Source organism: Vipera berus, assembly GCF_964194415.1.
Source record: "Vipera berus genome assembly, chromosome: 5".
Taxonomy (NCBI): Eukaryota; Metazoa; Chordata; class Lepidosauria; order Squamata; family Viperidae; genus Vipera; species Vipera berus.
The window spans coordinates 36,824,240-36,849,774 of record NC_138207.1 but is presented as its reverse complement, the minus strand read 5'-3'; the positions used below and the strand labels follow the sequence as shown (position 1 = coordinate 36,849,774).

Sequence of the window (25,535 nt, the reverse complement as noted above, 5' to 3'; positions counted from 1 at the left end):
ATGGTATATATGTTAATGTATGTAAATATATAGCAATAAAAACTGAAGGCTAAATTACAAAATAATTTGCAAAAAATACATGGATGGAATATTTGGTTTATCTGCTGTTACTGGTGATCGGTTCTGATCACCACTGATGGAAATATTAAGCATTACAGAGGACAAACATACAAAAGTAATATAAAAACCTAAGATTGATAAATGTGAACAAGCAGCCTTGTAAATGATGCGGAGATCAGAGAGCACTCTGGAACAGCTTTACAGAACAATAGTAATACCAGGGGCAAACTGACTGATTTTATGCAGGAATGCAGACACAGGACAACATATTCACACAGGACAACATATTCAACACAGAGTCACAGGTATTCAGGATGTAGGATCTTTCTGAAGAGAGTGCACTACAACATGATGAAGTTTAGGAACGTGTGGCTCCATACTGTATGCCACAGGTGTTGCAGGCAGGATAAAAATCTAACCTATTTAAATGAGCTTGGTACTACTTGATGATCTTAACCCAAAGCTTAGCAAAATTTATTGTTAGCCACATTTTCAAAATGTAACAAGTTTCTATTATTTGCAAGAAATTTCATACAGCCTTAATTTCCTGATTCTTTGTTTCTGTTAACATTTTGAAATAGTCTGTGGGTAACCTAATTTCTTTAGTTCCCCATTCCTTTCCTGCACTAGTTAAAACATGCCTTTAAGTAAGATACTAACAGATTTGGAATAGCTTTAACTTCTTTTTTATGTTGAGAATCATACGGTCATACAAGTATACTAATATCTTTTGCATTGTTTCAATTTGTTTTTATTGATGCAATTTCAGAATTTTTAATTATTTCAACAGCTTCAAATACAGGGATAGCAATATAAAAACAGAATAGCACTGATGTTTACTCAGATAACCATCATTAACTGAAAATATGTTATTATCAAGAATATGGTATTATGGTTCTGCAACACTTCAGATTTAATCTCCAAAGATGATTCAGAGTGTAAATGTTAATAACTGTCTAAAACTCCTTAAAGGCACAGCTACTTTAAGGAGATGTAGAGTAGTCCTACATTTGGGAAGTTGAATACAAAGTATCTATCTATATTGGAATGATTAAAGGTAAAGGTAAAGGTTCCCCCGCACATGCGTGCTAGTCGCATTTAATACTATTTTCCTTGTGGTTATTAAGCAAACCACGTGGTTAAGTCAATCCAGCACACTCAATGGCCATTTTTTCTCAGTTTCCAGAAAATGGCAAACAATGTTGGAAATTGTGGTCACATGACAGTGGGATGATACAATCAGTTGTAAATGTGTACTGGTTTGCCAAGTGCGCAAAATGCAGTTACATGGTGAGGAGGGGTCATTTTACAATAGCAGAAGTACTTTATGGGTCATAAAGAACTCTTTCCAAAGCCACTGTAATTTTGAAGAGTTGTTAACTGTATAAGGTAAAGACTGAGATATGTGCAAGCATAGTGAATTTGCACATGTCAGCCTGAATACACAATGGGAATAAAAGTGCTATGGCCCTTGGTCAAGCAATCAGTGGGCCAAAGTCCAATTTTCTTTTTCACCTGATCAAACCACTGCATCATGTGAGCTGGAAAAGGAAAAGTGATTTAATAAAAATATATATGAATTTACTCTTGCTTTACAATGAATTAAGGATTTAAGAAACTAGCTATTGTACAAATTATGAAACTAGCCTGAAATTAAACTGAAGGAATTCCTGTCCTTAATTTCCTTGATTTATCAGAGATGAGTGCAACTGCTACTGCCTAGTGGACCATAGCAACTAAGTATTTTTGCTGTTATTGCTGCTGTCCCCGCCAAAGTTCAGTAGCAGTAGATTCCTGTTTGAACAGTACAGTACAATCACTTCCAAAAGTTTTTTTAAATAAAATTGCACTTACAGAAAACCTGAAGTATTCCATTGCCATGTTTAATCAAAGTATTTTGAACATTTTTTTGATAAACATAGTTAATAGTTAATCTCAAAAAAGAACAATGTAAAAATAGTAAATGCAAATATAATCCCAATGGTGAAGCAGTAATTCCAAATTTACAAATGTTTATATGTCATCATTTTCATAGTAGTCTGGTTCAGACAATAATGATTTACCCAGCCAACAAAGCACACTGTACTTATATCCTTCCTCATCCATTTTCTTAAAAAAAAAAGTTTCACAAAAAACAGTTTTCTATTACATGGTATTGGCATAAAGCCCAGTTAAGCAAAACATGCTTACTCATAAAGACTTGAGGCAAACCAAGTGCATTATCCTGTATAATGCAGATTACTTCTGGCTGAAATATTATAAATTGGACATCATAACCATAAACCAGGGATATGATTTTTTGTGTAAGGATGCTGAAGGCTATAGTAAGTACCACATGTACACTGGCTTTTTTATGTCACACTGAAAATGGAAAGACAGAATTGAGAGGACTGTAGTTCTCTACATTTGAATTCTTTTAGTTATAATGCGTAACAACTATATAAAAAAGAAGTATCTCAATTCACAAATTTGTACTAAGCCATACAGTAGTATATTTGGTTTGGTCTGAGGGCAGTATATTAATGAAAGTCAATGAATAAAACATGTTTTTAGGGCAGGAGACTATGGGATATGGATTTGTTGTAGCTTACTGGTTGCAGTTCAGCATGAACAAGGCATCATTGTTTCTTTTCAATTTTCTGGCTTACATATTGTTTGTTTTTATGCCTCCCTAAGCTTCTTACTGATCTACGGAGGAATTATGCAACAGCAGATAAAAACGAGGAGGGGGGGAATCAGAAACTACCAAATAATCTATAATTTCTTTGCTTATGTACCAGTTTTAGATTATGTCAGATTATTATTTTTATTATTTATTTATTATATTTTTATACCGCCCTTCTCCCGAAGGACTCAGGGCGGTGTACAGGGCAATAAATATAAAAACAGAATACAAAAGTTAAAAAACGATTAAATATAATGCCCAAGTTTAAAACAGTAATTAAAAACATATTAAAACCCCAACCCTAACCCATCAAACCAGGTCAGATTGCTCAAATAAATACGTTTTTAGATCGCACTGGAAGGAGTGAAGGTCGGGGGCCATCCGGAGCTCAACTGGCAAGCGGTTCCACAGGTCTGGCACGCCCACAGAGAACGCCCTCCCCCTGGGGGCCGCCAATCGACATTATATAAAATACACATTATTTCTCTTCCATGTGTGCAGCATTTTCCCCCAACATATGTACAATAACACAGCATTGTATGAATAAAGCAGAAGGCTCTCTCATTTATTATTTTATTCCATTTCAAGGACCATCTAATCATCAAGTACTTTTACTCTGGCGTTATGGAATCAACTGCCGGTTGAGCTCCGGATGGCATCGGACCTTCGCTCCTTCCGGCGCGGGCTGAAGACCCACCTATTTGAACTAGCTGGTCTGGCCTGATGGGGAATATTACGGTTTTTTAATGGGTTTTTTTACTGTTTTTATTGTTATTGTATTTTAATTGGGCATTGTTTAATTTCTTTTTAATTTTTGTACTGTTATTTATATATGCCCTGTTAACCGCCCTGAGTCTTTCGGGAGAAGGGCGGTATACAAATTGAATAAATAATAATAATAATAATAATAATAATAATAATAATAATAATAATAATAATAATAATAATAATAATAATAACAACAACAACAGATGGATAAAACCATCAATCAACAGATTTGTGAAAACTCACCTCCCATCCCAATCTAGTTCTAAGAGAGTGATTTTTTTTGTTTTTTGCTCTAGGACAGGGGTGTCAAACTTGCTGTGTCATGTGACATGTATCGTGACTTTTTTTCCATTGTCAGAGCTGGGGTGGGCATGGCTTCCGTGTGACGCATCCGGCCCATGGGCCAGCAGTTTGACACCCCTTGCTCTAGGAGATCATACTCATTTAAAGAACAAATGAAGTCAACAGAATCCAGCAACTGCTTTAACTTGCCATGAATTAAAACTGCAAGGACAACACCTGAAACAGGTCATGTTACTGTGGCAGACTAAACCTTAACAGCTATTATAATAAACTTTATGTTGGCATTTTTCTGCTAGCTCATGGACTGGTGGCCTGAATTTCAACATCTAACTTTTTAATTGCATTTTTTTTTATCTTGGTCTAGAATTCATAATTTGAATTACCAGTTATAGTTATGAATTATTGCATAATCCCAGATATTAACTTATTTAGTATTGACAAAAAACTTAAAATTCATATAAGATACTTCCAATATGCAGATTTATAATGTTTCTATATTTTAAACTAATTTTATAATATTCACAAATCTCATTTTTTAATGTTTTTGTTTTATATTGTACTTGCAAAAATAACAAATTAGGGAGGGGGAAAAGAACAAGTCATATTCAAGATGGTCCTAAACATTTTAATGCTATAAACATATTTGGACCGATTATCTGAAATATCTTATTTTTCCCCTTTTAATCTACCGATGCTCTCAGCTCATTAGAAACTTTTTTTTTTGCTGTGGGCATTTTTCATCACTGGTAATTAATAACATTTAATACAAACACTCAAATATAACTGGGTTATATGACAATTTGTATATTTACTGTAGATGTAAAATATATGTAATGTCTATGTAACCTTGTAAATATCACTTAAATAAGTTATAAAAATTGCACTCTATTTTCCCATAAGATTCATGAAGCACCTTTTCAAATTAGTCTATGATCATTAGCTTTTCAGTTTGTCACTTCTACCCATTGTGATTGTCATGTCTGTTTCCATGACAGTATGTAAAATAACATTATCTGCCTGATCTAAACACATCCTGCTCTCTTATAAACTTACAATATTTAGTACAAGTCCATTCAATAATTACATGCACACCTGCAGTAGCAGAAGTTCATTCAAGCAGGAAAAAAACTCATATAAAACAAAAGCCAAACCAAGGTCAACTCATAGTTTTGCAAGACTCTTATTCATTGTCTTCTTCTACCTTCTAGAAGTCATAGACATTCAGTATTTATATATCCATTACTTGCAATCAATAGTGAAGGAGTTTATAATTAAAATACAATAATAAAAATAATTTTTAAATAGACAAGGTAGGAGAAATGTAAAACAACCAGCCAACTAGTTGTCCAACTTTCAAAGTCACCATCTTTAGCTTAAACCTATTAAAAAAACATTATTTAAAAGCATAATAAGGATAACTGTTACCTTCAAAAATCCTGTCTGATTTCTCCCGTTCTTGCTTCAGATAGCACAATGGAATAGAAATGAACTCCAAGAAGTAGCTTAATTACAAGGCAGTTTAGGATGATTCAAGCAAAGAATATCTATTTTATTGTTACAAATTTTAAATGTTAGAAATAACAACCTGCCCAAGCAATATTTCTGTAATATCAAAACATCTTTCACTGTCTTCCACTTAAACACATATTACATGTCTTGTAGGTAATTCTTAGTATCTCTAATAAAACAAAAAACAATGGACCTATAAAAATAACCCCCAGAAGCCAAAGTCCTGCACAACTATCAATTCTTTAGGGTCCCCTTTTATGATGGGAATTTGCTAAATTTGATCATTTATAAATGGGGACCTGTTGATAGACAAAGAAGCAGGAGCAACCAAGAAGCAACCAATAGTGGTCTGTACTCTATAATGAAACTAACTGGGATGGTGATGGCAAACCTATGATTAGCATGTCAAAGATGAGACACCAGTACTCACCAGGCACCCAACAACTATTTTTGGAAACACATCCATTCTTTCATGATGTTGGGAAGCTGCAGAAGCCATGAAAGAATGGGGTGTGCCTCCCCTCCCCCCCCACAGACTCGAGAAGTCAGGTGAGAAGGCTTGTGTGCCTTGGGGAACAGTGTGAGGTGGCCTTTTAGAGTGGCAACAATGGTGCTACAGCTGAAGTCAAGGGCCACTGTTCAGGGTGGCCTAGATGGTGGGGAGATAGAGAATTGTTTCTCCTTTGTTGGGGGGTGGGGATGACATGTCAGCAGAATCAGGTTTGACATTTTCCAAATTTTTGATATGCCAGGCCCAAAAGATTCGCCATCACTGAATTGGGGAACAGGACTGCCTATTAGTCAATGAATATTCTACATCCCACTCCTTCCCTACAATAGAATATTATGTCAATTTCAAAAGTATTTTCTTTTTTTGCTAGAATGGGTAATTAATTGGCTGCTGCAAGTACTGCCTTTTGCAGCATGCTTTGGCTGCAGAGAGACAGACTGAATCAAGGCTTGCTAAAAAAATCTGGATCAGACCAGAGAAAACTCAAGCCTGGCCATGTTACAGATAAATGAGAATTTGCTCCAAATTATCCGTCTCCACCTGATCCATGGTTCTGTTGAATCAAATACTCCTAATTGTTACCTGCTTACGACAATCCAAATTAAAACACAGAAAATTTACAAGACTCCAGTCCATTTCTTTATATTTTCTGCCTTAAGATTTCTCTGATGTTGTTCTGTTTTTAAAAACTTGAAAGAAAGAAAAAAACAAGTGAAAAACTGACACACTTTTTGCTCACCTTTAACCATTATTATACTAAATTGTTTAAGGGTATAAATGAAGACTTAGTTCTTTTTGCTGAATTCCTGATTGAAGCTTAGACTGAATACCAGAAAGATAGTGGTTAGAATAGTGCTGGCAAAGAGACCCCTCAACTTGGTTTGGCTGCACTTCTCACAAATGGCTCTGGCTTTGTAATCTTGGAGTTCTCCTGCATCACGGCTTGTTCTTGAACAGCAAGTAGAGCCTGTGGATTGGAGGAGCAAATAGACCTATTGTAGCCATTTTTGGAACAGGAAGCTTTGCTTTCTGTACAAATGACCTCATCACCTTGCATCAGATGATTGTAATTTATGCTACACGGAGCTGCTCTTGAAAACTATTTAGAAACTCGTTAGTTTAGTTGACAGTTATTATCTTTAAAACCTCTGTGGCTTAGTCTTGGATATCTTCATGACAATCTTCTCAGAAATGATCTTGCCCACACAGTGAGATGTAGTAGAAAGGATTTGTGGAAAATCCCAAACCTAGAGAGATGTCTACAGAACTCTGTGCTTGAACTTTCTTAGTGATGACACTCTGCCTTTTAACTCAGATACTCAAACCCTATTATATTCTTCAAAGATTCATGATATTTATACCTTTTCAGAGAAGTATTTGGAATGCCTGAATATTTTGCTTTCCAAGGGGTGACACATTATGGCCTTGTGGCTGTTATGGTTATGCTACTGCTGTTCTATTGTTTATTTCTTTATTTATAATTTGATTTGATTTGATTTCTATAGCTAAATAAATAAAGGCAACTATTTATTTGTAGCTTAAAATAAACCCCATAAATAGTTAAATAAGATAGGTTGTATGAATTATTCGGTTTACTTGCTTAGCAATTGACTAAATTTAATATAAAATATACATCATTAGCATATATCAAATAAAAAATTACTTAAAGCAAAATATAACTCAATGTTCAGGAAGAAAAGAGAAGCGCAGAATGCAAATTCAAATAAGCTCTTTTATACTTCTCCAGGATAGTTCTGTACTATAATTATTTATTTACTTATCAAACTTAACAGCCCATCTCACTCATACATATGGAGACAAACAATATCATCTGAGCATACTTTTCTTACTATTCTCACACTACGTAATTGATGCCATGCTCAGGTTCCTCATCTTTTTGTTGTTACTGACAATTTGTAGAGTGGAGGAACAAAACATGCATGTGAAAATGTGGCAGGCCTACAGTTTTCTCCAAAATTATTGGACTGCAAGGTTAAAAAGCTCAGGAAATATTTTAGTATGATATAATACAACTGAGAGAGAAGGTAGGTGAACGTGTGTACCTTCATGTAGAATCCTGCATGTTTTCCACTTTGTAGTCCCAGTGCTTCTAACATTTCCTGGAAAGTCCCTACAGGCTTCTTTTCTTGGGACTCAGAAACCCTACTATAGCTGCCTAAGGGATTTATCATTTTAACATTTTAATATTGTATATTATTTATTACTTTAACTGGAATTATTATAATATTTTCAATTAATTCAACCACAGTTTGGGACTGTTTAGAATAATGAACAGATTCTAAATAAGTAACAAAGGTTACATAATGAGTTACCTAACAGGTAATAAAGAAAAGGCAGTGCCACAAACTTTTGGATTAGTTCAGTGTAGTCCAACAAAAAAAGTGTATCTTCTATCAGGAAATGGGGAAGGACAGGAATAAAGCTCCAGATTGGTGGGAAAAATTATTTTAAGCTTAAATGCTTAAGACCAGAAGAACTGCACTGTACGATATTGATGGTATCACAGAATCCTTGTATGTTATCTTCAGAAATCCTCAATTGCTGGTGAAGTACCAGATGTTCCTATTTTGAACAAATGGAAATTTGAAGATCCAGCAAACTACATTTCAGAATGACACTTGTATTTAGGAAGACTCTATAATGGATCATAGAGATCAATGCACAATACAATAATCAGAAGTTAGCATGCATTTATCAATACAGTTAAAGCTACAGTTAAAGCTTTCCTAGACATTTGGGCCAGGAGTTCTCAATTTGAAGATTTACAGTATATTTCAGTTCCAGCCACTATTTTATTATTTAGGACATTTTAATGGTAACTGTTGTATTTTGTTCTTTTTTTTCTTTCCTTGCTTCTATACCACTTAGAATCAGGGTGTCTTAATTGGGCAGTCATATAAATGCTTCAAATAAATACATTTTAACTGTATCAAAGTACATTACAGCAGATGGGACATTGATTAGCAGGCTTGAGGGCCTCATCTATGAAAATTAATACTCAAAGTGCTCACTAGTACATCATAAAATTGAGCAGGGGCATCAAGTGAAATGCTACAAAAATCAGTTTTCCATTTTAAAGTTATTTTTTTACTTGAATAACTAGGTGTGTCAATTTTGCTGATGACACAAATATTCTAGAAGCCGTAAAATTCAAAAGGATTTTGAGCAGTTACAGAAATAAGCTGAAAGTAATATGGTGACTAAAATGCGTAAAATTTTAACTATACATTTATTTTTTCTAGAAACAGACCAAATGCATAATTACTAGATGAGAAAAAAAGAATCGGAATAGCATCTCATTGCCTATTCACTATAAGGCACTGTCTACAAAAAAGGCAAATGTAATTTCTAAGTTACACCAACAGAAGCACAATTCTAAATCACAGAAATAATTTTATTTTCCTCTTAACAGAGCAGTTCAAAGGGAGAATTAATTACCAAGAGAGGGGCCTGGTTTTCACAAATTACATTAACTTCCCACAAAAACCAACCATAGAAGCAAACAACATTTAAATATATTGGTCAGGAAAGACTATTTAAATAGTCAAACATGAAAATTCCCACTTTACATAACGCTTGAATAGGCTTACAAAATCAAGTTAATAAAAGCAAGGTTTTCTGAATCTGCACAAACATCCCTGAATTTTCTAGCAAGACTGGAATGCGTATCTGAAAACCTAACATTATTCTTTATGACAATCATCTCCCTATTTTGCAGGCACCATAGCTGGTATTATTAAAACTATTCTCTAATTATCTCCATGAAAAGCTCATCAAGCCACAAAATGCATTTCTTCTAGTGTATTCAAGATAAAATTAATATTCTTCACAGCACTTAAGTACTTGCAATATAATCATGTTTAATGAGTGGTTTTTCTCAACCTGAAACCCACAACCAAAATGAAAAAATGCCCCTGTAAACCATCAGCCTAGACTGCCTATAACAGTGATCTACAGTAATCATCAGATAGCCATCTTAGCAGAGGAAGAAAGGAAAATAAATTGGCTGGCAGGAGGAGAAACACAAGAACTCTCAATATGGACTCTGGTTCTACCACTACCAAAAAACATCTTTTTGAAAAACTACCCTCAATGAATCCACATCTTGATTTAAATAGGTCACCTATTTTCTATTAATTAAAACGCCACCCAAAAAGTACACAAATGCATAAATATACTATAAGAAAGTTGCCAACAACTACCAAAAACTATTTTAATGAAGCAATATACATAACTGCAAGGCTTGTATTTCAATGAAATCTCAAATTCAGTGAGCATGTGCAAACTGAGAAAAATGACTAATTTACTCAAGGCTCTGAGACTGTAATGAGAAGTATCACAATGAGCTCTTAGGATTTGGAAAGAGAGAGCATAATTGACCCAAGCAACTTCCCCTTCCTCATTTACGAATTTCAAAGGATTACCCAGAAAGATACCAACTGTCAACAGGAAGGGCCGGGTTTGGGTCTGTTATACGGTTGACACAGCAATAATCTTTATCTTAATTAAATAACACTATAAATCCTCATCTAATTTCAGAAAATAGTGAGAATTCAGCCATTTTTACCCAACACCCAGATTTTTGGACTATATTTCCGTGTATTTTTATTACATACTATTGTTGCCTCTTCCTGGAAAGCGAAAAAGTGGAAACAGCTGGAGAATAGCTTTTTGTAAGAAGAGTTCCAAACATCACAACATGAAAGCTATATCCTCTCAAATATTATCTAAATAAAAACAATAAATGCTACTAATCTTTAACTCATTGTAATCATTAAAATGGAAGTAGCTGACTCTCACCTTCCAGGGCTATGGTGCAATCAAAGAAGATTAGCACTCTACAGAACATGGCATGCCCAAAAACTGATAACATCTTTTCTACAAAGCCCAAGGTTTTTAACATTAGCAGTTCTGCTAAGCATAGCACAGCTCTTTCTAGCCTTCTTGTTCATCCCAACTGATTGTGAGGTGACTAAACTTCACATGACCATTTGAAAAAGAAGGCAGCAGGCGTCTGCCTCTGTGCTTATTAAGCAAACTACTCTTGCAATTTTTTAATGAAGATGTCAAGGCACACATTTTTGCCTTCTTACTATGCTTACGAGGGAGTTAAATATTATTTGGGGAGGAGAGAAAGGAGGAGAGCAGGAATGCATACACCCACGTACGGTACACACCTCCGATGGCGCCACAATCTTTTTAAGCTGAATGCAATCTACGAAAGAATAGAATCTTCAATTAAATAAAACCAGCCTTGTGGCGGGGGATTTCCTTTCTTTGTTTTGCTTACATCTCATCTCTCTAGTCTAGACGGTTTTGCTGGACATACAGCCGAGTAGTAAAATATACGTCAGTGGTCTGGATAGAGATTCCCAAGGGCAGTTCAGGAGGCAGACTTTTTTTTCAACCGCGAATGTGTTCCGCACAGCTTCTCCGCACCGAGTTGCCTTCCCCGTGGTGCTCCCTCCCCACTTACGAACCCAGTTGGACGGCAATGGGCACTACGGCAGGAAAAGGCGCCGGGGCTGCCTTCTCGTCAAACAGCTCGGGTGATTTCACTTTCCGGCCAGCCGCATCTGGTTTCAGACACTTACCTGCTCAAGCGCGGATGCAGGCGGCAGTCGAACTCGCTTCCTGTTCCTTGAATCCGCGGCGGCGGCGGCTTTTCCTGTTCAGCCCCGTCGCCAGTAACACGTACTACCTGCTGGGCTGCAAGTAGCCTTCAGGCTGCGACAGAGGCTGTCCAGCTAAGGAAGCGAAGCCTTTTACTCCTCTGATGCAGGCACACGCGGAGGGTGGTGGTGGGGGGGTAAGCAATGGTGGCGCCGCTGGCGAACATTACCTAGGAAACAGCTTCCCACCAGCCCCTTCTCGCTCTCTCCGCCTTCCCATTTGTCTCAGCCAATCTCGGGGGAGCTCGTGAAAGAAGTCAGGCTCCGCAACCCGTACTTTCGTTTTCTTCTGGCATTCTCAAGATCTGTTACCCGCGAGGAGTGAGAGTTCCTCTTGGTAGGTTCGATCCGCCGCAAGCCAGATGCCTCCGCGCCGCAGGGGCTGCGGAGGGGAAAGCGGGGTTCTGGGTCCTTCGCTTCGAGCTGTAGCGCAGGAAGGACTGAACCGATTCCGCCGAGAAGAAATCGCGTAGCTTTTGGGGTTGTGGTGGGTGGAGGGAGGGAGGGACGGAAAGGAGGGAGTAGGTTGCATTGGCTTTGTTCCCACGACCAGCTAAAACCATGTTTATTGTTTACTTAGTCATTTTTGAGGTTGCGCAACTAACCCCTACGTTGAGATGTAACTGGCAACTTCATGACTCAGAGTGTTCTGCGAACAAAGCCACTGAATTAACGTAGACATTGAATTCGATCCCATACAAAATGATATACCTGTGTACTCAATGGAGTATAATTACAAAGCATGCCTTAAATTTGTAGCTGGTTAAAAGACTGAGCTTGGCAGTGATCCTTATGAGAAATAGCTCCCAGTTTGGAGAAATGCCTACTAAATTTTGCCAGATTTAACATCATCGTTACTTTTAAAATAACAAGCCTTTTATTTAGATAAAAATTGGTGTTAAGTTGACTTATTAAAACTTGGGCTCCTTTTTGTTTTTATTATTTTAATCTTGCTTTACACTGTTGTACTTGCTGCTTTCATATTTAGTCAAATTTCTATATAATTGATTAAAGTTTATATGAAATATAGATGTTAAGGCCTATCCTCTGTAGTGTCATCTTTGAAATTTGATATCTATACCTGTTAATTTGGGGTCACAGTCTTTACTTCTGTGGCTTCCCTTTCCAGTAGACTTATATAAGTGGTGATGTTTATATCTTAAGATACTACATTTGTCAAAAAACTGGGGACCACATATATAATATTTTCCTCTAATTCTACTTAAACCTCTGAAATTCCAAAATCCCTGTTAACACCCAAACCATTAGTATAATTAACTCAGAACTTAGGTTCTCACATAACAAAACATTTTATTTGTTATTGTTAATACATAATCAGCCACTGGTCTGCAAACCAGGAATCATGACAATTTATTGAACCCACTAAATTGTTATTTATTAAAAACAATGATGGCTCAGCCAGTAAACCAACCAAGGTATAAGATGCAACGTTCTTAATTCTCCAAAACTCTTCATGAAAAAAAGTTGTTTATAATATTGAATACCATTCTGAGAACTTTTTAAAATAAAACTTTGGTTTGTTTTTTTAATTACCATACTATAACCAGTCCTACATTAAAAGATCAGTATTGAAGATGAGGTTTTATTCTTTGTGACCACATCCCTTCTAATTACTAGGTGATGCCTTTTTAAGCCAGTGGAGCATATAAATTTCAGATTCTGTTGATTGGAAGGTCTGCATATTTGCTACCTCCTCTCTCATTTCAAGACTATGATGAAGTGCCAATTTTTCATTCATTTTGTTTTGTTTATCATCTTGCACAATAAACTTTTGTGGGATGGGTGGGAGACTTAAAGGCTTGAATATTATTTTGTATCCTTGGATTCTCCTAAACAGACTATGGAATTTTTCTAATGGGTTCCATGTTTGTCTTCACTTTTTTGAGTTACTCCTCAGACTCTTCTTCATTCTGTGCCTCTTAATACACAAGAACTTCAATTATCTGTTAACTACCATCTTTATCATGCCATTTTCAAACACAGTTCTGATGTTTGCCTCTCCTAACATCAGTGTGCAATCTATTCTAATGTAAAGAGGTTTGGCATTAATCTATATAACAATTTCGATAACTATTTCTGTTTAGGATTTATTTTTGTCCAGTAATAAGCTATATATAACTAAATCTCTTGTGACTGTTACTTTGTAACCTGTTGGGAGAAATGCATTAAAGGGCAAAATTTTGTTAAGAAAAGTACCTCAAATGGCTACTAAATTGAGAATGAATGGGTTACAAAACCCTGGGATCCACTATTCCCAAGGGAATGAAGTCTGGGGATTTTGGGGTGTTTTTTTTTTGCCACTTCGCTGCTTCAGTACTTGCTGTATGGTGCCACCCACCAGCCATGGTTACGTTATCCTCATTTTCAATATTCCTTGACAGCTTTCCACAAGTCCATGGGTAACCAGAAGGTACTGATATGATTGTTGATGCTCCTTGCCACCTTCACACTAGCAAAGTGTTTGGTTGTGGGAATCCCATAGGGAGAAAGTAAATAGAAAAATGGTGCATTGTCTGATAGTTGCTCTGAACTCACACTTTCAGCCACTCACATGTTTCCTCCCCCCAAATGCAGCAACCACCTAGCTGCTTACTAGGAAAGGGAAGGGGAAGGAAGATTTCTCATGTTCCCTCTAGCTTTCCACGAGGAAGTGGTGAAGCCAGCAGGAAGTCAAGTTCCTCCCACTCCTGCTATTTGCCCACATGCAATCATTCTGCTTCTCTGAAACAATGACCCTGTGGGTCACAAATTGTCTAGTACATACTAAAGATAGCTTACACGATTCTCCACTCTTCTCTGTGAGGTAGTGATATGTACTCTTAGTATATAAACCAAACCACATTGTGTCATACTGTAATGCACAAATTTCCTTTGTGTTTGGCCCAGTTTATTTCATGAGCTTCATGACTTTGGGAGATTTTAAATTTAATTACTCCTATCGACTTGGTTCACTTTGGCCAGTGTGATTATTGGATACAAAATTGTGATTCGTCCAGGAGGTGGTAAATGATGGGTAACACGTTTGGACATAATTTTGATAGCTGGTTCAGAGAAATTACCTTGCTTTGATAAGGTCATATATATGAATAAATAGATTCTTCTGCAAGGAAAATGTTATTTGGACATAAGCAGAAGTAAATAAGTTAAAGAAGAATCCACACTTTTCATTAATTAATCATCCTTGGACTGACAAAACAATGCTACCATGCTTTTGTCTCCATTGTTAGACCCTACCTTACTCTTATTGTATCTGTTCTAAAGTACTGGTTTTTCTATTAGAATATTTGAAAGTATACTTCTATTTTTAGGCAAAATTAATGATTTTCATCTCTAGCTTTGCTATTATTTTTCAGCTCTCACCAGCCAGTAATAAAATATCCATCAATCAGGCACAGTGGCAGAAATGGGGTGGATCTCATTTCATTGTCTTAATTAAGCTAATCTGCCTGTTCATCCTCTTGCACTCCATTGCAGCATCCTTAAAGTTGAAATAATATATGGAACCAAGAAAGAAATTGCCTCAGAGAGAAGAAAGATAGACCCCATTATGACTGTGTAACTAGGTAGGCTTATAGGGAAAAGAACTCAGACTATTCTTCATGGGAACAAGGAGTAATTGGAACTGATCACATAGGGAGAGCAGCATGTGTTCAAGAAAGGCCTAGGACAGGTCAACATCCCTCAATTTCTGGAAAAGCAGGGTTTAAGGTAAAAGATTAATTTTTAATTGACAGATGTGCCTTCTTTGTGTTCCCCTCTGGGCTTATTTGCCATTGGTATTCCTTCATCTTGTGCTGATTGTATTATGTTGAATTATTCTTTTTTAATGTTTTAACAATTGTAATTACCTAGATTCACAGAGTGGGGGACCATGTAGATTTAATAAATTGTTATTATATTAACTGTTATGAAAATGCAAAACATAGTCTCTTCTTCCCTGAATGAATTACTGTAACTAAATCTGCTCTGCTCTCCTTTGTTATTTTGATGACATGTAAATGGAGACAGCAGATGGTGAGAGGGGAAGGCCAACTGGGGAAGCTAGCAAGTGACCAGATAGAAAAGGGCATTCTTAAGATTCCCAACACTCATCAACACTCCCAACTCCTCTCCAGTTATACCCACAACAGCTCAGCTGACTTTGCCTGCAAGATAATTGGTCACAAAGTATATCCGGTTTTATTCATCTTAGATATGAATTGGGCAGTGCAAAGATAAATGGGGAAATGTTATTTTTATACCAATAGAGCTAATGATAATTTGCAAGGCTATTTCACTCATGGGTTGAACTAAGAGGGCACCATCATGCAGACAAGGAGAACAATTGGTGTAGTCAAAGCAAGATTTTGCTGTAGATCAGTAGTAACAGATAAGGGCTCATGAATGATTAAGAGCTATTAAGTTATTTCCAACTCCTAGGGAACACATAGATTGGCTATATGAAGGGACTCATAATACAAGTCAGAAAACTTGGATTGCTACAGTCTTTGAGTGCTAATGATTTCTTGTGATATCGGTTGTGAGGAAAATGAAATAGGACTATTAATTGAAGTGAACTTACATATTTGTAATCATATATTCTGAGTAAATACAGCTCAGAAGTAATACCATAGAAAATACGTCTTAGGGAAAATGTTTGTATGCCTGGCTCCACACTATTCAAAGAGGTGTGATAACTTAATATTTTTTGCAGTGTTTCCAGAATCTAGATGGTGATTAATTTTAATTCTTTCTACTTCTGCCTCCTTTTTCTTAAGCCTTTAATAAAATCTATTTTATTGGTTGTGTTCTCAATTCAAATTTATTTGTACTTAGTTAAACCATGGCTTTATTTGATTCACCACTTTTTCTGGGTTCATATGACACATTAAGGAATAAACTGGCAAAATGGGCTTGGTTTATAGATCACAGTAGGTTAAAATGTGGTTGGCTATTTAAGTATGTCATATCCATTTCTTCATCTGGTTCTCATTTGGTAAAAATAAAAGTAAAGAGGAATGTTTGTCATTGCAGTAATTAGTCAAAATGCTTGCATACAAAATGAGTCCAAAACCATTTTGGACACTGATTCATTAGATCTCTTTGGTGCAATTTGTATTTAGTTTCATAGCACAACAGTTTAATCCATACAATTTGGATTATATAAGAGAAGGATAAATGAAATAATCCACAATAGAGGTATCTGTTGTTAGTCTACTCCACCCACCCACCCACCCCAATTTAGAGGTTTCGTCACTCGGATTTAATCATGAGAGAAACGTCAAATGATCATGACTGCCTAGGAAGCATCCAATTATGGCAGTGATAGAAACCAGACTCAGAAACAGCACTTTGGCAGGTATGGATGTGCCAATAGCTCTTAGGGCTGAGGCTACTTATTGCAGAATTCATTCCTTATTATGTTTGGAAACACTTTTAGGAAAAAAAGTGCAGAGAAGAGTACCAAAGGTGATGGGATCTAGAGGCTAAAATATGAAGAACAGTTGCAGGAACAGGGGATGCCTAGTCTTAATAAAGAAAAGGACTTGGGATGACATGATAACAGCCTTCCAACATTTGAGGTGCTATCACAAGGAAGAGAGGATCAACCTATTTTCCAGAGCTCCAGAAGGCAGGACAAGAAGGAATGGATGGAAGGAGAGATCCAGTCTAGAACCAAGGAGAAATTTCTGACAGTGAAAACAATCAGTAGAACAACTTGCCTCCAGAAGTTGTGGGTGCTCCATCACTGGAAGTTTTTTAGAAGAGATTAGACAACCATTTGGAAAAATACAAGGTCTCCTATTTGAGCAGGGGTTTGGACTAGAAAACTTCCCAAGTCACTTCCAAATCTGCTATTCTGTTGTTTTGTCTCTTTATAGTTGGAGCAACTACAGTAGCATGTGCAAGTTTATTATATTGTTTTATTTAAAAGCTTACCATAGTCTTCTACTATAATAATCTGCTTATAAAACTCAATAAAAGTAGCCATTATGCAATTTGATTTAAGTGAATTTAGGATATTTTAGAAAAGCCCAATGTGTTTTTTCCCCTCTCTTTCTGGCAAACAAATTGCCTCACTCCAGTGAGGAAGATCAATTATAAACCATAAAATATGGAATAGTGGATCACATGCTGATTGCATGCTTCGTAACAGAAGTAGCTCACAATTCAGAAAGGGAGTTCTATAGGTGTATGAAATCCAGGGACTAAAATTTCTTAGATCCAGACCACAGGAAAATATCACAGAAAACATATTTCTCCCATCACAATTCTTACTACCTTGCATGGCCAGCATTTTGCAGAAGATAAGTATTCCACTAGTAAAGGAACAGCTTTCCTGTTTAAAACAAAGATGTATTATCGCTTGTGATCACTAAATGATGAAAAGGCCTATAGGATGCCTGTTACACTGTTGTCCTGGCAGTGGGACCTTACCAGTCATGTGATTTGGGAACCCAGCATCTGATCTTGTGAGCTGCTGTCTCATGATAGCAAAACTCATCACAACATATTCTCTCCCAAGATAGAGAGCTAAAATTACCATATTTCAGTACACTGAATGCTTTGTTGTTGCTGGAACACTGAGCGAAATAGTCTTCTAAGAAGGTGTTGTATGCAGCTGTTCTTTGTTAGAGTCTGGTGCTTCTTTACAATAAACTTCCCTTTAATTTCCCCCACCTCCATCCTCTTCAGTTCTATATTAGGGTAGTACTTTGCTAGATCAATGTATAAAATAATAAGAGAATGCAAGGTACAAGTTCAGAACTCATTAGGAGGCATTTGAAGAAGGAAGTTAATCCTGAATTCATGTAATCAGGGCTTTTTTTCTCATAGAACGCTCAGAACGGAGTTCCGGCACCTTTTTTGGATGGAACCTTGTAGGGAGGGCAAGGTGGGTTATATGACATGTGTGAGTTCTGGCACCTTTTTCTTTTACAAAAAAAGCACTGCATGTAATCTTCAACTAGTCACAGTGTTGGGATGAAACGCTAAAGGAGAAATATTCTAGTTACCTATTGGAGAGGTGTACTTTGTCTGCCCTTAGGACAGCTGGAATAAATAAGCAAAGAGTGGTTGTCCCAATAAGAAGAACATGATATCCAGAAATTACATAAACTCTTCTGACCCCCTATGTGAAACACACAATTTTCTTGATAGATGGAAAACATAATTAGAAACGAATTAAATAGATTTTATAACAACAAAGCTGGGGAAAAATTAGTTGCTGTACTAATTTGAAGAAATTAAAGAGATTTCAATTCTTAAAATATTGTAGATTATAATAAGCACTCCATAAAGAGAAGTTTTGTTAGTGTGCTATCTCCATTTTAAATGTTACCACTAAAACCAACATTGTTGATTTACATTCTGTTTCAGACCTTAAATACTAGAAGTGCCTGAAAACACCTTAAACCAAAGCTTTTCCGTGGCAGCCCCTACCCTCTGAAATACCCCCTTCCTCTTGAGATCCAGCAGAGGCCCCCTTCCAGCATATCTTATTCCAGAGCCAGAAAATCAGTTCTATTATTCAAAACAGAAAGTATTGCAAATTGCAAAATGTAATTTGCTTTGTTTGTCAGAAAAATAGATGTGATGTAAAGATTTTCAAAGTTCATCAGTCTAGGAACGTATTGTTCCAGTGCATTGTGTACCATTCTATTCCCTCGGAAACATGCCAAAATTCCTTCGGACGACATCATTCTTGGGCAGTGTTTGGCTCATTGCTTCAGTTCAAAGAATTTACTTTCATAAATTGCCAAACTGCTGCCCAAGACGCATAGTCCTGAGGAGGTTGGATTTGGTCCATTCCCACATCAAGATACTCCATACCTCTAATGTAATGTGTAACACATTTTCATCTACTGTATCCTTGTTCGTTTGTTTGCTGTAACTTCATTATTTTCAGACACGGTATGATCCATTTGAAGTGACAGTAGCTCCTATAGTCAGGAACACCTTGATTCAATTCTGTTAACTCAGCCGCTACATTATAATGACTCTTGTATTCATAACAAATACTGCTACTACACATTGTTCTTGTTGTCACTATATAATTAAATAGTTCCAGTGGATTGTTATGTCTCCATACACAACTCCTCATAGGTGATCACATGTATCATTTTCAGTACCTATAATTTATTATATTAATTATTAAAGTTAGACCTCTATTATAGTTCTTCTTGATCCTATTAGGTGCTTTATACGTTTATCTAAATCCCATTGAATTTTATAAATTCTATGTAGAATTTTAGCAGATGGGCTCACAGGGCTATTATGGATAATACAGAAACAATTGAGCTCATATTTATACAGGTCAGTTGCTTCTTTTTTTTAATACTGGAAAAAGGTATCTCTGGATTTGAATCAACCATGCAGCAAACATTTGTCCCTGAGGCTATCATTCTAATGACTGTGTGTTTTGTTTATCTATCAAATAATCTTTAGATATATGCTTTAAAAATATCAACATGAGAATGAAATATACGAGGGGTATCAAACTGCTGGCCCATGGGCCAGATGCATCATGCCGAAACGGCACCCCCCCCCATTGCCAGCAATGGGAAAGTCGCGATACATCACAACACGTCGCGTGACATTGCGAGTTTGACACCACTGAAATATACGAAGCACCTCTCTCCTGATAACTTAGTTTAGAATTTCAACTAGTACTTGAAGTACAAACAGAAAACAGCTAACTAGAAGATTATTTATGAAGCCATAACCAACACACTGATTATGTAGAGATATGTGATGCCTTGAGAATGTGCTTATGCGTATATCTGCATGTATGTATAGATAGTATGTAGAGGACAGGAAGGTCTGGAGGAACATTGTCCATGGGTCGCAATGGGTCGGACACGACTTCGCAGTTAACAACAACAACAAATAGATAGTATGTTGCATACCATCAGTAACAAACTCAGATTCACTAACAACTTCTTTAAAGCCTTTGAGCTTGGGAAAATGGTTCAAAGTTACAACTCATTCTCAGTAACATTTGGTATCATATGGCTAAAATACAGGAAGTCCTCATCTTATAACCATTCATTTAATGACTGTTCGGAGTTACAACGATATTAAAAAAGTGACTTATGACTTGTTTTCACACTTAATGACCACTACAACATCCCTATGATCATATCAAAATTTGGGCGCTTGGCAATTGTATTTGTGTATTTATGACAATTGCCATGTCCCAGGGTCATGTGATCACTTATTTGTAACCTTCCCAGCCTGCTTCCAACAAGCAAAGTCAATGGGCAAAGCCAGATTTGCTTAACAACTGCATGTTTCACTTAACAACTGCAGTGATTCACTTAGCAATTGTGGTAAAAAAAGGTTGCAAATGGGCCAAAACTAAATAACAACTGCCTTGCTTCGCAACAGAAATTTTGGGCAGAACTGTGGTCATAAGTTGAAGGCTACCTGCATCCTTCTATCTATCAGGAGCTAGAAGACATGATTTCCAAGTATGGTGCCCTGGGATTATAAGGTACATCACAAAGTTCTAATTTGAGGTTTCTCAAATTGTGACTCATAGTCTACCAGGAGATCATGGACAAAATAGAGATTGTAAACTTTTTCAGCTGATTAGACTTGCACAGATAAAGCTTGAGTGCTGTCAAAACTCACTTCCCCTTTGCCTGGAAAAGCCTGAGCTTGGGCGTACACAGACAAAACAGTTGAGCAAGCCTGAAAAGATTTTTGATTGGCAGTTGGTTTCCTGAGGGCTGGTGACTCCTATCTATACTATGATATCTCATAGTATATCCATGGTCTCTGAAGTGTTTATAGAAGTGTACATTTTAGTGAAGTTCAATATATTTTATCCATTTTACATTTTTAACTTGCAAAATTGAAATTTTTGTTAGATGGTAAGAAAGAAGCTAAAGAAGACTAGTCTACTGATATTGCTAATAAAAGTACACCTAAATCAAGAAAGTGTGATGGCAGTTATGTATTTTTTTAGTAAGTGGCATATTTATTTATTCCTCAATCTTCATCACAATTAACTATTAATTGTGGGGAAGTCATCTAAATTTATTGATCATTTTAGAGAATTGTATCACAAAGTTGGGAAACCCAATAGCAACATGATTTTTAATTTCCACATGAAGGAAATCATCTGAACTTTCAGCTGGGAGATTGCTAATTGTTGTTGTTGTTGTTAGTTGTGAAGTCGTGTCCGACCCATCGCGACCCCATGGACAACGTTTCTCCAGGCCTTCCTGTCCTCTACCATCTTCTGGAGTCCATTTAAGCTCACACCTACTGCTTCAGTGACTCCATCCAGCTACCTGATTCTCTGTCATCCCGTTCTTCTCTTGCCCTCTGTATTATATATGATGTAACATGATGTAAACATTCCCTAGAGTGTATATGTTAACAGCACAAAAGTATCGTCAAAGCATATATATAGGGAAGCCGCCTGACAGGAATACACGCGGGAACTTTGACAGCTGTCAAAGTTCCCCGTACTGCGCAGGCGCCTCCACTGACAGCTCGCGGCTGTCAAACTCCGGACCGTGAAGAAGACTGAGCTGTCAAAGCGTCCGCCACACTGCGCAGGCGCAGCCACTGACAGCTCGCGGCTGTCAAAACACCACACCACGAGGAAGCCGGAGCTGTCAACAGAAGACGACGCCGATTGGTCCCTGCCTGACACGGCGCCAAAATAAATACATCTGATTGGTCCTCGCTACCAGCTGCCGGCTATAAAAGCCGGACAAGTTATTCTCTGTTTGCCTTGCTCTAATAAACTTGTTGTTAACTAGCCTGTCGTCCCGAGCGGTCCTTCGGCTACTTCACTGGCGACGAAGGTGGGATCGCTCCGGAGCTGAAGTCACGGCCGAGGAAGAGAGTTCCCGGCAAGAGCTGACACGGAAGTTTTAACTTCCATCGGAGCAACCCAGGACCGGACGACATGGCAAACTTCGGCCGTGTGAGGGAGTTTGATACCCGCCATCCCGAGAGATGGCAATCACACCTCGGCCAAGTTGAAGGATTTCTCCTCGTCAGTAAGATCACTGACGACCGAGCAAAGGCCGCCGCCCTGCTGTACATCAGCGGGCCCCCGGTGTACGACGCAGCCGTCGGGCTGTTCAGCCCAGTGCCCATCACGGAAGTCTCCTACGCGGACCTGGTGGACCAGCTGAACAAGTATTACATGCCGGCTCGCTCGGAACTGTACTGGCGGGTGCAATTCGCACAAAAGAAACAACGGCAGGACGAGCCCGCCAACGAGTTCATCGCTGGGGTCAGACACGCCGCGCGGAACTGCTGCTTCCCCGACCTGGAAGACCGCATCAGAGATCAGGTGGTGATCGGTCTGAGGGACGAGAAGCTACAAAAAAAACTGACGTCCAAACCCGACATGAATCTGGCTGAGCTGACCAGGGAGATCATGGCATACGAACACAGCCACAAAAAGAAGCCGACGAACACGACCCCAGAGTCCCCGGCGACCGTCTACCAGGAAAGCGCAACCTTCAGCGACAGCGGAGAGTCGGTAGATTTCACCGATGGAGAAGCCCTACAGCGCAGGATGGAGCACCGACAGCCGAGGAGGGGAAAAACGTCGGACCGCCGAGGATCCAGGGACCCTCCACCGCCACCCCCACGTTACGTGCAACGAGCCGCCTGTGCCAGCTGCGGGGGCAACCATGCCCGTGGAAACTGCCGCTTTAGGAACGCAAAATGCCACAACTGCGGGAAGACTGGCCACATCAAGCCGGTGTGCCGCAGCAAGGGCCGGGACAACGTCAATGAGGTGGAGGCAAACCCCCCAGGTAGGCCAGCTGCCCAGGCCAACAGGGAAACCCCACCAGGCAACCGGGTTGAGACAATCGATAGGGTAAACTGCATAAGTTCCAAGGTTAAGGTCTGGGTCAGAATTCAGGGGGTGCCTTGCCACATGGAGGTGGATTCAGGGTCAGCGGTCTCCTTAATTTCGCTAACTACTTATCAGGAGATCTGTCAGAAAGGCCGAAGACAAATTCCCCTGAAACAAACTCAGGTTCACCTTGCAGACTTCCAGAAAACCCCTATTCCGTTGGAAGGGAAAGCCAAGGTCCTTGTACAGTATAAGGGGTTCAAAGGCACCCTAGAGGTTTTAGTTACGCCAGGGAACCGTACCAACTTGATAGGGCTTAACTGGTTCACTCCACTAGGCATCGCCTTATCAGGGGTTAATACCATTCAAACACCCAGCCTGGAAGCCGTGTGCGAAAAGTACGCCGACGTTTTCGAGGGCACTTTAGGGAAATATACAGGTCCCCCCATTTCCCTGCAATTAAATCCAGCAATCCAACCAATTAAAATAAGAGCTAGGAGGGTACCTTTCGCCCTCAAAGAAAAAATTGAAAACGAGCTTGACCGACTAGTGAGTCTAGGGGTGCTAGAGCCAACAGATGGGGGAACCTGGGAGACCCCTATTGTCACCCCAATCAAACCTAATGGCGAAGTGAGAGTATGCGCTGACTATAAGGCGACAGTCAACCTAGCCCTCAGCCCCCATGCTTACCCGGTGCCAGCGGTAAGGGACGTATTTGCTTCCATCCGCTCTGGCACCATTTTCGCCAAGCTTGACCTCTCGCAGGCGTATTTACAGCTGCCTGTCACAGACGACACCGCGGAAGCGCAAACTATTGTCACCCACCGCGGTGCTTTTAAAGTTAAGAGGCTTCAGTTCGGCATATCTGCAGCCCCGGGTATCTTCCAGGGTATCATGGAAAAGACCCTGAAAGGAATACCCGGGGTCTGCCCCTATTTCGACGATGTTCTCATCGCCGGAGAAAATGAAGCTAGTTTAGCTGACAGGCTGTCAGCTGTGCTGAGCCGGCTCAGAGAAGCCGGCCTCAAACTTAAGAGGGAAAAGTGCTCCATTGGAGTCACTTCTACAGAATTCCTAGGGTATAAAATCGATAGCCAGGGCATCCACCCCACCTCTGAGAAACTAAGGGCTATTCAAACCGCACCCAGCCCTAGGAATAAGCAAGAGCTTCAATCCTTTTTGGGACTGTTAAACTTTTACCATGCTTTCATTCCCCACAAAGCCACTATTGCAGAGCCTCTCCATAGGCTCCTCGACAAGGGTACAACTTGGTCCTGGACCAAGGAACATGAAAATAGTTTCCAATCGTTAAAAAAGATCATCTGTCAAAGCTCAACCATCACCCTTTTCAGAGAAGACACCCCAATATGCATCGCTTGCGATGCCTCTCCCTACGGAATTGGGGCAGTCTTAAGTCACCTACTCGAGGACGGCACACAAAGACCCATAGCCTTCTATTCTCGCACTCTGACCAAAGCTGAAAGAAACTATGCACAAATTGACAGGGAAGCCCTAGCGATAGTAGCAGGGGTCAAAAAATTTCATGATTATCTGTATGGACGACCATTTACGATATTTACAGATCACAAACCCCTGCTAGGCATATTTACTTGGAATAAAATTACACCACAAATTCTCTCCCCGAGAATCTTAAGATGGTCAACGTTCCTAGCAGCCTATTCTTATCAACTAATACATAAACCAGGTAAGGAATTGGGACATGCTGACTGCCTCAGCAGACTGCCCATACAAACCAGGGACTCAGATCCAGCCCCAGCCAGCCTAATTTTAGCAATCTCTCAGCTTCCAGAATGCCCCCTGACGGCAAACATTATAGCTAATAATTCAGCAAAAGATAAAATACTTGCCAGAGTCCTCAAATGGGCCACAACAGGGTGGCCAGCTCAAAACCCACAACCCCAATTCCAACCTTATTATAACAGGAAAAACGAGATTTCAACACATAGAGGATGCCTGCTATGGGGAAATAGGGTCATCATACCAGAGAAAAACATAGACCAAACATTACACATTTTACATGAGGGGCACCCTGGAATTGTAAAAATGAAGGCAATGGCTAGAAGTTATGTATGGTGGCCTGGCATAGATAAACAAATTGAAAAGTATGTGGGTGGGTGTTATACCTGTCAGGAGACCAGGAGCGAACCCCCCCAGGCACCGATCCATAAA

At 38.7% G+C, this 25,535-nt stretch overlaps 1 protein-coding gene across 5 annotated transcripts in view; it reads right to left on the bottom strand.

Annotated features, from left to right (window-relative positions):
- PIK3CB (phosphatidylinositol-4,5-bisphosphate 3-kinase catalytic subunit beta) overlaps positions 1-11,684 on the bottom strand; it is an 85,691-nt gene extending 74,007 nt beyond the window's left edge. For 2 of the 5 annotated variants that reach the window (XM_081328912.1, XM_081328916.1), the window contains exon 1: positions 11,432-11,684. The gene's annotated coding sequence lies outside the window, so the exon portion shown is untranslated. The other 3 variants (XM_081328914.1, XM_081328913.1, XM_081328915.1) reach the window with 3 other exon arrangements.
- Between the last annotated feature and the right edge of the window lie 13,851 nt (positions 11,685-25,535).